The sequence below is a fragment of the Lepus europaeus genome, chromosome 8 (assembly GCF_033115175.1).
Source record: "Lepus europaeus isolate LE1 chromosome 8, mLepTim1.pri, whole genome shotgun sequence".
In the NCBI taxonomy this organism is placed as follows: domain Eukaryota; kingdom Metazoa; phylum Chordata; class Mammalia; order Lagomorpha; family Leporidae; genus Lepus; species Lepus europaeus.
In genome coordinates, this window is record NC_084834.1 from 91,067,004 (window position 1) to 91,078,705 (window position 11,702).

Below are 11,702 nucleotides of genomic sequence, written 5' to 3' on the forward strand. Positions count from 1 at the left end.
CACTCCCCAGATGGCCGCAATACTGGAGTTGTGCTGATCTGACGCCAGGAGCCAGGAGCTTCTTCTGAGTCTCCCATGTGAGTGCAGGGGCCCAAGGACTTGGGCCATCTTATATTGCTTTCCCAGGACAGAGCAGAGAGAGCTGCATTGGAAGTGGAGCAGCCTGGGCTCAGGCCAGCACCCATATGGGATGCTGGCACTGCAGTTGGTGGCTTTACCCACTAAGCCACACACCTGCCCCTGAATATATTTCATAAAATATATATAGAGAGAGACCATTTGAATTAACACATATAAAATATATAAGTTTATACTCTCTGATTTAGATTTTCCACCAGAGAAGTTAAAAGATTTTAGAGGAGTGACACTTGAACAAATCTAAGTGGTGGATATGAAGAATTTTAGAATGTATGGACACTTTTCAGTGCTCCTCATTTGGATTTGAGATATAAGGATAGATTTGATAGAAAATGTATTTTCATGAGACAACTGCTCATTTCACAGCCAAATCCTCAGTAGGTACAGAAAAAGCTATTACAGAAAAATGTTCACCAGAGTCCTGCTAAATAAACACATCACACACATGTAGTTCTTTTGTACCTAAGTTCCCTTTATTGGGGTGTAACCATTCACGTTGGAACCATGAAATCATGGTTTCAAGGCACGCACTACAAACCCTAGCAGGCAGCAGCTGGTTTAAGTAATTGGGTTCTTGCTACCCACATAGGAGAACTTAATTTTGTTCCTGGTTCTTGGCTTTGGCCCAGACCTACACCTGGTCATTGCAGCCATTTAAGGAGCAAACCAGCAGATGTGATTCTATCTGTCTGTTTATCTCTCTCTACCTTTCAAATAAGTAAATACATTTTTAAAAACATACATTTAAAAGAACTTTAGTCAAACCCAATTAAAAAAAATTGTCTGACTTTTTATAGAATCAGTAGACAAAGTCTTCTAACAAACATCATAGTCTTCTAGGAAATGAGATTTTCTTCTTTGTATTCCTTTTCCATCTTTTTCTTCATAAACACCCCCAGCACCCTTAACTGTCACCATTCTCAGTCTACAGAACAAGTGTCGTCTTGAGAAGCTCTTCCTAGACCAGAGTGAGACCAACAAGCAGACTCTGATAAGAACAGAGTGACTGAGTTCTAAATCCCCCAAGCCTGTGAAACTCACCCAAAGTAGCCAATTAACAAAGCCTTTGCCCCCTTGTGGAGTGCACTTAGCATTATCAGAACAGCAGACGTGTGTCACCATGTGCATTACTGCTTCTGCGAGGCAGAGAAACCCTGTGCTTGTCAGGCCACCAGTGTATGTGAGCAAACCTGTCAGTTTGTCTGGCCCTCCTCAGTCTGTACCACAGAAAAGGCCAGAAATAGGTTTCACTGTGTATCAGTCACAATTTGTAGCTGATGGATAGCTTTCTGGACGAGAGGAGAGATCCACTGAAGCCTAACCATGCAGCCCTCACAAAGGTTTGCTCTGGGCCTGGGATCAATGTCATCAGCGAAATTTATGGGGACTCCACGAGAGCCTCTGGGAGCAGTGGCCTTCTCTGAGGCAGCTTTTCTTGGATCCCATCAATTACAATCTAATAGGTTCTTTCCAGCCACAGGAAAAGTCTCTCAGGAAGCCTGTCATCTGGCTTCTCTCAGGTGGCCGCATATAAAGAACAACAGTTGCTTCTTTAGTGGGCCCCCTGAGAGAGACAGATCTGGCGCCTTCTTTGTCCTGCTCGGTTCTGATAGATCCTTGTGGTTTCCCTCACTGGGGGTTGTCTGAATGGCTGGACACCAGTCCCTGAGATATCTCTCAGATCAAAAAAATGGTCTGTAAAACATTTCACTTGGCCTGCCTGTTTAAAAACTGAAAAATGGGCATATCTGACTGATAGTGGCAACAACCCTAAACACTGTAGGGGGAGAGTCGACTGTGATGTTTGGGATTTTTTATTGATTTGCACCACATTTACAGTTCCTCAGCAGGCAGGGTGCAGAATGGTGGGCTGAGGGCCTCTGACTCTCCTTCAGGTCAAATCGAGATCATCTCAATGATGCTGTTGGTGTTGATGTCAATGTCCATTTAACTTACTACAGGCTCTCCTTTAAGAGGTGGGTCTGTGGCTCCTGTACAGGAGACATTGATGGAATTTGAGCTTCTCTAAACAAACTCTCAGTCATTCAAAAAAATATTTCTCTTCCATGATGTGTGTGTATAATATACAGCCATGCTGTATATGTGCACACAGTATCCACACCCATATACCTGGATGTAACTATGAGAGTTTGAAGAAAGCTATGGTAAGAATGGTACATGTTAGTAATGACAGAATATTAATCTGTCATACTTTTTCTCTGGATGAATAATACTTTCTTTTCCTTTTTTTTAAAAAAATATTTATTTATTTATTTGAAAAGCAGAGTTAGAGGGGGGGGGGGGGTCTTCCATCGCTAGTTCACTCCCCAAATGGCTGCAACAGCTGGGACTGGGCAGATCCAAAACCAGGAGCCAGGAGCCTCCTCTTGGTCTCCCATGTGGGTGCAGGGACCCAAGGAGTTGGGCCATCTTCTGTTGTCTTCCCAGGCCACAGCAAAGAGCTAGATCATAAGTGGATCAGCCTGGGCTCGAATTGGTACCCATATAGGATGCCAGCACTGCAGGTGGCAGCTTTACTCACTCTGCCACAGTGCTGGCCCACAGCTTTATTTTCTTAATGTGATAATGGCATCCTTAGGTCACTAATGGGCTGCAGAGAGAAGCCAGGCTACTTTCTGAGACTTAAGTCACATTTTTGATTCAGAAAGAGGTCTCAGGCTTTGCAAAACAGACTTGTGAGGTAAAGTCTGGTTAGGGAGAAAATTCTGGATGGAGAGCCCTCACCTAAGGCACCATCAGCCCTTTGCTGTTCTTAAGTATCTTTACTGCTAAATACTCCACCACGAGGGTAAAGCACATGTTCCTATTAGTAATTTGGGGAATATATTTGAGACTGTAAAACCCTTATTCAATAGTCTAAGGGTTAATAAGACATAGGTGAAGCTAACCTTAGTACCTGTGTTAGTTTCTCAGGGCCGTAGTGACAAATTACTGCAGAGTGTGGTTTAAAACCTTGGGCAGTTCCCATAGTTCTGAAGGCTGGACTACTGAAATTAAGCTGCCTACAGATCCATATCCTTTCTGAAGGCTCTCAGGGTGAATTTTCCCATGGCATTCTCTTGGCTTTTATGTTACCAACAATCTTGGGTATTCCTTGACTGTAGATATGTCACTCAAGTATCAGCTTATTTGTTACATGGCATGCTGTCTGTGTCTTTGTCTTCTCTTCTTATAAGCACACAGTTTTATTGCATTAAGGGCTCTACCCTAGTATAACCTCATCATATACTCTACACTAGTATAACCTCATCATAACTAATCATATATTTAATAACCCCATTACTAGATACATCCATAATGTGAAGTCTTGGGAAGGCCATAGTTTTATTTAGTTTTATTTAAGGTATACAAATTTCATACATATCATGTATACAGATTTAGGAACACAGTGATACTTCCCATCCTACATTCCTCCCAAACATGCTCCCACCCTTCTTCTTCCCCCATCTTCTATTCTCTTTATTTTTACAAAGATCTATTTTCAGTTTACTTTATACTCTTAAGATTAGCCCTGCACTAAGTAAAGAGTTCAACAAATAGTATGCAGAAAAAAACACTATTTCTCAACAGTAGAGACAGGGCTGTAAATAATCATCAAATCTTAAAATATCAATTTCACTACTATACATTACCTTTTGGATACTCTTTGAGTTACTATAAATCAGGGAAACATATGGTATTTGCCTTTTTTGGACTGGTTTATTTCACTAAGTATAATGGTTTCTAGTTGCATCCATTTTGTTGCAAAAGGAAGGATTTCATTCTTTGTTTTTTGCCACTGAGTAGTATTTTATAGTGTACGCATACATTTTCTTTATCCAGTCATTGGTTGATAGGCATTTAGGTTGATTCCATATCTTAATTATTGTGAATTGAGCTGCAATTAACATGGGGGTACAGATCACTCTTTCATATGTTGATTTCATTTTGTTTGGGTAAATTCCCAGGGGTGAGATGGTTGGATCATATGGTAGATCTATATTCAGATTTCTGAGGTATCTCCATACTCTCTTCCACAATAGCTATAGCAATTTACATTCTCACCAACAGTGAATTAGGGTACCTTTTCCCCCATATCCTTGCCAGCATTTATTACATGTTGATTTCTATATGCCAATCATTTTGACTGGGGTGAGGTGAAGCCTTATTGTGGTTTTGATTTGCATTTCCCTGAAGGCTAGTGATCTGAACATTTTTCCATGTGTCTGTTGGCCATTTGGATTTCCTCTTTTGAAAAATACCTGTTCATGTCCTTTGTCCATTACTTAACTGGATTGTTTGTCTTGCTGTTTTTGAGTTTTTTGAGCTGTTTATAGATTCTGTATATTAATCTTTTATCAGTTTCATAGTTTGCAGATATTTTCTCCTAATCTGTTAGTTTCTTCTTCACTTTGCCCAGTGTTTCTTTTGCAGTACACAAGTTTCTCAGTTTGATATGATCCCATTTGTCAATTTTGGCTTTAATTGCCTGTGCTTCTGGGATCTTTTCCAAGAAGTCTTGCCTATGCCAATGTCTTGCAGAGTTTCCCCAACATTCTCCTCTAGTAATTTGGTGGTATTGCATCATAGATTCAGGCCCTTGATCCATTTTCAGTGGATTTTTGTGTAAGGTATAAGGTGAAGGTCTTATTTCATACATCTGCACACAGAAATTCAGTTTTTCTAGCACTATTTGTTGAAAAAATTGACCTTGCTCCAGGGATTGATTTTAGATCCTTTAAGACCATGAATTTGGTCAAGGGGGTCACTGTGTAGCTTTGTGCTATAGCTAACAAGGGTACTACAGCTCTCTCCTGAAATACAGTTTATGCATCAGGTGAATGTATTAATTTTTTGCTTCTTGGACTTAAATAGACTAAGGTCTGGGGGACAAGTATGGGGAAAGAGTGGTAGCCACTAATAACCTGCGACTACTTCAGATGGAATGCATTAAGATGGAAACAGAATTAAAACTTTCTCAGTCTCAATAGTCACATTGCAAATGCTTGATAGTCGTGTGTGCCTAGTGACTATTGGACAGCACAGGCATGGAATATTTTTATCACTGCAGAAAATGCTTTTGAACAATTTGGTCTAGGACATGTTACAAATGGCAGCTACCCTGGAAGTTCTTGGGAAAGGCGAGGGTGGGGGAAAAAGCTTGGGAATTGAGAGATATTGCAGCATAAGGAGAGGCTTTCATAAAGGGAGGAAGATAAAAGCCAAATGCTTATCTTGTTATAGTGTTGCCTGAGGTAACCCAACTTGTGAGTGTGGCTCTCTGTATTTTTTCTTGCATGAAGCAGGTGCTCACTACATATTTGTTGAACCACTGAAGGAAAAGATGAATACTTCAAACAAGTAAGACGGGCAATATTGATGAAAGAAAAGTATATTTTTCTTGTAGATTTCTGGAAAATAGTTGTGTTAGCAAAATTTTGCATGCTGACCTTTAGTTAAAGCATGAAGACGTCTGAATCACAGACTTCCAGTTGTACTCTGCCCAGGTCATTGGGTCCCCAGGAACACAGCCATCTTATGTCTCTTTCAAGTAAGCAGAGGGCAGCATGATATTACCCTTTGGCCTTGTACTAGTTCAACTATTTCCCTGTCGACTGCCATTACTGTGCCCTCATACAAAGCCACCAGCCACTACTGTGCATGCCCAGAGCACTGTGGTGAAATTCTGACTGATAGTCTTTCCTCCCCTCACAAGATGGGAAGTGCATCTCACAATTGGGTTTGAAAGGGAGGGGCAGCTTATCTGGTCCCTGGGGCTCCAACAACCTCCTGTTCCAGTGCCCACCAACCGCTGGGCTGACACAGCTCATTTCCCAAGCCTAGATTTACTGTGATCCCTTGTCACAGCTCTGTGATGAGGGAGGAGGGAAGGAAATTTTCATCATTGGAATGAATACTTGTGGCAGCTCTCTGTAGTGACTCTTCATTGTGCGTACACACACACACACACACATATACTCATGTTAATATAACCTCAAATATTGTCATTGATGTACAGGGCTGTTTTCCTATAAATTCCAAAGCAAATTAGAAAGGTGTCTCTTTAATTTCCCTTGATGTTTTTCTCAGTTCAATCTTGATAGAGTTTTAGACATAAAGAGAGAAGAATACTCCTACTCTTTGCTGTGGCATAGAATTGACATTGATGAAGTCAATGAACATATTCTAAATGAATTGATTGCTAGGACGTTACTTCCTTTTTTAAAAATTTTTATTAGTATAAAGAGAACAGACTTCATGTATTTCATAGATAAAATTCTAACAAGATAACCATACTTCCCTCCCTCTGCTGACCCTCCCTTCCTTCCATCCTTTTTTTCCTTTAACTTTTCTAGTAACGTACTTTAATTTACTTTATAATGCACCACTAACTATAATATTCAACTAGGAAAAATTAGAAAGACCACTGTTCCTCAGGAGTTTAGATAAGGGGTGTAAATAATAATCAAATCATAAGGTATCAATTTCAGAGGAACAATATACTTATCTTTTAGGAATTGGCTAATTTCACTAAGCATGATGGTCTCCAGCTGCATTGATTTTGTTGCAAAAGACAGAATTTCACTCTTTCTATGGCTGAGCAGTATTCCATAGTGCATATAAATCACATTTTCTTTATCAGTTGTCAGTTGATAGACATCTGGGTTGATGATGTTAGATATTGTGAGTTGAGCTGTTAACTCTTTATGTTGATTTCTTTTCCTTTGGATAAATTTCCAGGAGTAGGACGGCTGGGTCATATGGTAGGTCTATTTTAAGATTTCTGTAGAATGTCTGTACTGTCTTCCAAAGTGGTTGTACTAGTTTACAGTCCCACCAACAGTGTGTTAGGGTACCTTATTCTCCACATGAGATTTTACTTCCTAAAATTTTATTTGGCTGTGCATATTTTCTTATTTAGATGCAAGAGACAACTCTTGAATGATACAGCAGAAATGCTGTGCAAGATGAGTAGCATTAAATATGTATCAAATAACTTGTCCAAATTACAAAAGGTAACAAAAGACTTCTAATTTTCTCATTTGGATTATAAAATAAATTCTACAAATTAAATTATAGTCGCTCAACACTGTTTTGACTGAAAGCAAATCAACAGTTACCTGGGTTCAGAAGGAATTAACTACAAAACGTCATCAAGAAGTGCTTTAGGGCAATCAGAGGTTGTTTATCTTGATTGTGGTAGTGGTTACCAGGTTGTAGGTAAGTATCCAAATTCATCAAACTGAGCATTTAGAATGATGATTATTTTGTATGTTAATAATATCTTAAAAAGTTAACATGGATCAGGTGTTAAGCATAGGAGTTGAGATGCTGTTTGGGCAAATCCCATTTTTGGGCTGATTCCAATACCACCTCCCTGTTATTGTATACCCTGGAGGCAACAGGTAATGTTTCAAGTAGTTGGGTCCCTGCTACCCATATTGGAGACCTGGATTGAGTTACTGGCTCCTGGATTTGGCCTGATCCAGCCCTGGCTTTGGTGGAAGTAAATCAGTAGATGTCTGTCTCTGCCTTTCAAGTGAATAAAAATAAACAAAAATTTTTAAAAAGTTCACATAAAAACTCAAAACATCCAAATTGTGATTCAGAATTTCCAATATCTAGAATGATGTAAATAATAAAGATTGTAGAAATCCAAATCCTTGAAAATTGTGGCTAAAGGACACACTTCAAAATAATTTATAATTAGACGAGGCTTTTCCTTATGGAATACTATTTAGGTAAAATTGATAACACACATGGATGGTACAATTATTAGTCCTCACAGATCTCTACTCCTCCCAGCCCCTTGGTGGTTACTTTGTGGCTTGTTCAGTCCACTGGATTGTTAGTATTGCTCGTGTTTGAACAGGTAAAAGCCCCTGCATGCATCTCCAACTCTCATTTTCTGCAACAATATTCAGATGGCAGTTCCACAAGGTGATGAGGCCCCTCTCATTCAGAGACACTGTATGACTACTTGAGGCAGGGACCCTTTTACCAAACTGCCCTGGACAGCAAAAACAAACAAAAGACAACTTTTGCTTGTTGAGTTAAACCCGTGAGATTTGGGGTTTCATTTGTTCCTGCACTAGTATATAGCCTGTGTCGACTAATACAATATTGTGTCATGATTTCCAAATACTCAGACTTTAGTGCCATTTAAAGATTCTTTAAGTGTTGCTTTGCTGGGGAACCTGGATTTTTTTTTTGACAGGAAGAGTGGACAGTGAGAGAGAGAGACAGAGAGAAAGGTCTTCCTTTTCCGTTGGTTCACCCCACAATGGCCGCTGCAGCCGGTGCGCTGTGACTAGCCCACCACGCTGATCCAAAGCCAGGAGCCAGGTGCTTCTCCTGGTCTTCCATGCGGGTGCTGGGCCCAAGCACTTGGGCCATCCTCCACTGCACTCTCAGGCCAGAGCAGAGAGCTGGACTGGAAGAGGAGCAACCAGGACAGAATCCGGTGCCCCGACCAGGACTAGAACCCGGTGTGCTGGCGCCGCAGGTGGAGGATTAGCCCATTGAGCTGTGGCACCGGCGGGGAACCTGGATTTTGAGAAGTGACTTGTAGGCACTATTGACAGAAGAGACATTAGACATTAGAATGATGACCTCTTTGGCAATTTCTGCTTGAGAAGAGAGAAGGCAGTGACAGCTTGAATAGACAACTAGTTATATACTCAATTATAGGCATTCAAGAATGTTGTGAGATGATCAGCTGATAGCTTTATCAGAGGCAAAAATTCCTTTGATGACCTTTAACCTCCAGATTAAAACATATAAGCCTGGGTGTAGTGCCCCCATGGCAACATATAAGAAAGCAAGTTGTGTATTGACTGACTCAGGATTTGGTTGAAGTCTGCTCATTTTTCCTTCCTTTGTAATGTGTGCCTACCATGATTCTTACCATTACCACTGCTTTGCAGCTTTTTGCCACTTTACATTATATCTTTGTAACAGATAGGGTTCAGTTTCTTACTGAAGAAACAAACCCTTAGCCCTGTTGATGTCATCATCTCATCTTTGATTCCAGCAGCTCTCCATGAAATCTCTTTCACACTGCTCAAAGATCATGTCAGTATTCATAAATATTTAAATGTTATAAACAAATTTTTTGGAAGAGACACTGGTGGTTTTGTAATGTAACTAAAGAACCTATTCAGCAAATCACTAGAGTTAGTAGCTGCTAGTAAACCCAGTGAAAGAAGGTATTAATCAGAGAGACATGAAGAAGTGAGCATTGAGATTCCCTCAAAAAGAAGGAAGGGAAAGGATAACTCCAAAAGCGAAGTGGAGAAAAATATTTTTTCGACAAGCCTGGTGATGGTTTTGTATATGCTGTTGATTAAACAACACCATGTAACTGTAATGGTTCATTTTTTTTTCACAAAGGGGAGCAGGAATGATAATGGGGGGTACTTTTTCATTGAGTTCTTTTCATTCTGGAGGAGATGCTGAACACCAATGAATCAGAAAGCCCTTGATTACTAGGTCTTCATCATGCTGAAAAAGGAGAAGCCACAAGTTGGAAGAAGAAAAAGACTAAAAGACACAAAATGAGACAGTAACTTTCTCTTTCACCCCTATTTTCTAACTCTACCCCATTCCAGAGATACAGGAGATCCCAGTATATGTATATTGATTCCTGTTTTCCTGCAGGATTTTGAAATAAGGAATGGGGATGTGTTCATGCTGGGGCTTTTTCTTTAACTCATTCTTCTCATGTTGCTTCCTATTCAAATGGTCACATTCTAGATGAACCTCACTCAGACACATAGACAATAGCTATGGGGTAAAAGTTCTTTCTTGGTACTTAAATATTATGTTACTAATATTATATCACAACCAGTAATCTAAATTAGTCTAAAATTAAATGGACTTTAACTGTAGGAGCTCAGGGGTGAGAGTAAGTTGGGTAGTGGCTACAAGAACTGGGAGGTTGACCATTTGAGTTTTTCTTCAAAGTCAAGGCAGTTAAAGGGATCTTGGAGTTTATTTTTGTTTAGTGTGTCTATGATTTGTGCAACAAAGAAAAAGTGTAGCAGAAACGTGTGTTATGATAAGCATATGAAGATCCTTTACATCGTCACCCAGGTTAGGTAGGGGTGAGGAGGTAAGGGAAGACATGAGGAATATGGATGCAGAAGGTAAAAAGGGTGTTGGAGGGCACTTAATGAGGATGCTAATTGCAGAAAAAAGCAAAACAAATCTTCAGTAGTTTAATGTAATTTGGGAGGGAGAATCTGAAAAATTTCAGGGTAAGACAAAATGGATTTGGTGTGAATAAATATAATTAATAATCAAGCTTTAAAAACTATCTCTTTTAAAGTATACTATCAAAACCATTTTAGATACATTAACAAGTTATAAAGGAGCTTCTAAGTTCACTTATAATCTCAATTCACCAATGGGTGAATTCTAATTTCTTGAGAACAGTGAAATACACATTTTCAATAAGTCCTAATTTTTTTCTCTATGACCAGGTTTCCCTCCTCATGCCAAACATTCCACTTGTATTGGTAATCATAAGTTTTTTTTTTTTGTTATACCATGTAAATGATTCTAGAATATACATGGTCTGCATTTTTAAAAAAATTTAAATAGGCATTGGCATTGTGTTATAGTGCGTTATGGTGACATTTATGATGCTGGCATCCTAAATGGGTGCTAGTTTGATTCCCGGCTATCCCACTTCTGATCCAGCTTCCGACTAATGTGCTTGTGAAACCAGTGGAGGATGGCCCAAGTGCTGGCTCTGGCTTGGACCAGGTGGAGCTACTGGCTCCTGGCTCCTGGCTCCTGGCTCTGGTCTAGGCCATTGTGGCCATTTGAACTAGTGGATGGAAGGTCTCTAGGTCTCGGTCTCTCTCTTTCTCTCTCTCTCTACCCATCTCTGTAACTCTGCCTTTAAAAAGAATTCAAATAGTTATATATTGTTAGTGCTATCTAGAAAAATATGATTTGCACTTCAAATCCAGATTTGAGAATTATAATTTCTCAATGTGATGCTAAATAATATAAAACTTGATAGATTTTAAGTCAGTTTACAGTAAGTATGATATAACTAGTAATGTTGATATTATAGGGCTAGGTAGACAAAAAGGAGGTTTATGAATGACTGGAACTCAGGAAGCATTGGTTGGGAGAGAAAAAGGACAGTTGAGAGTGACTTAGACTTGAGTTTAAATCCTGGCTGAGCTGCTTACCGACTGTATAACCTTGAGAATATGACTCTCTCAGGCCCCAGCCTTTTATTTATGAGTGGCTTCAGTGATACATATGTTGTAGATTATTATGATGCTAAATGAGATAATGTATGTGATCTCCCTGGCACATAAGGCACCCAAGAAACGATTGTTTTCTTCTCTGGAGGCTGCTATGTAGGCAGAACGTCACAGTTTTTTCTTATCTGTTCAATTTCCTTCTGAATGATTTGTTGAGTTTCAGGACTTTTAAAAAGATCATCTGCAGCGTTTTAATTGCATCACTGACATACTGTGTTTCATTCTTCACTATAACTGCCCTGCAAAACACTCATAGCAGATTGTTCTTAATCTAATGAA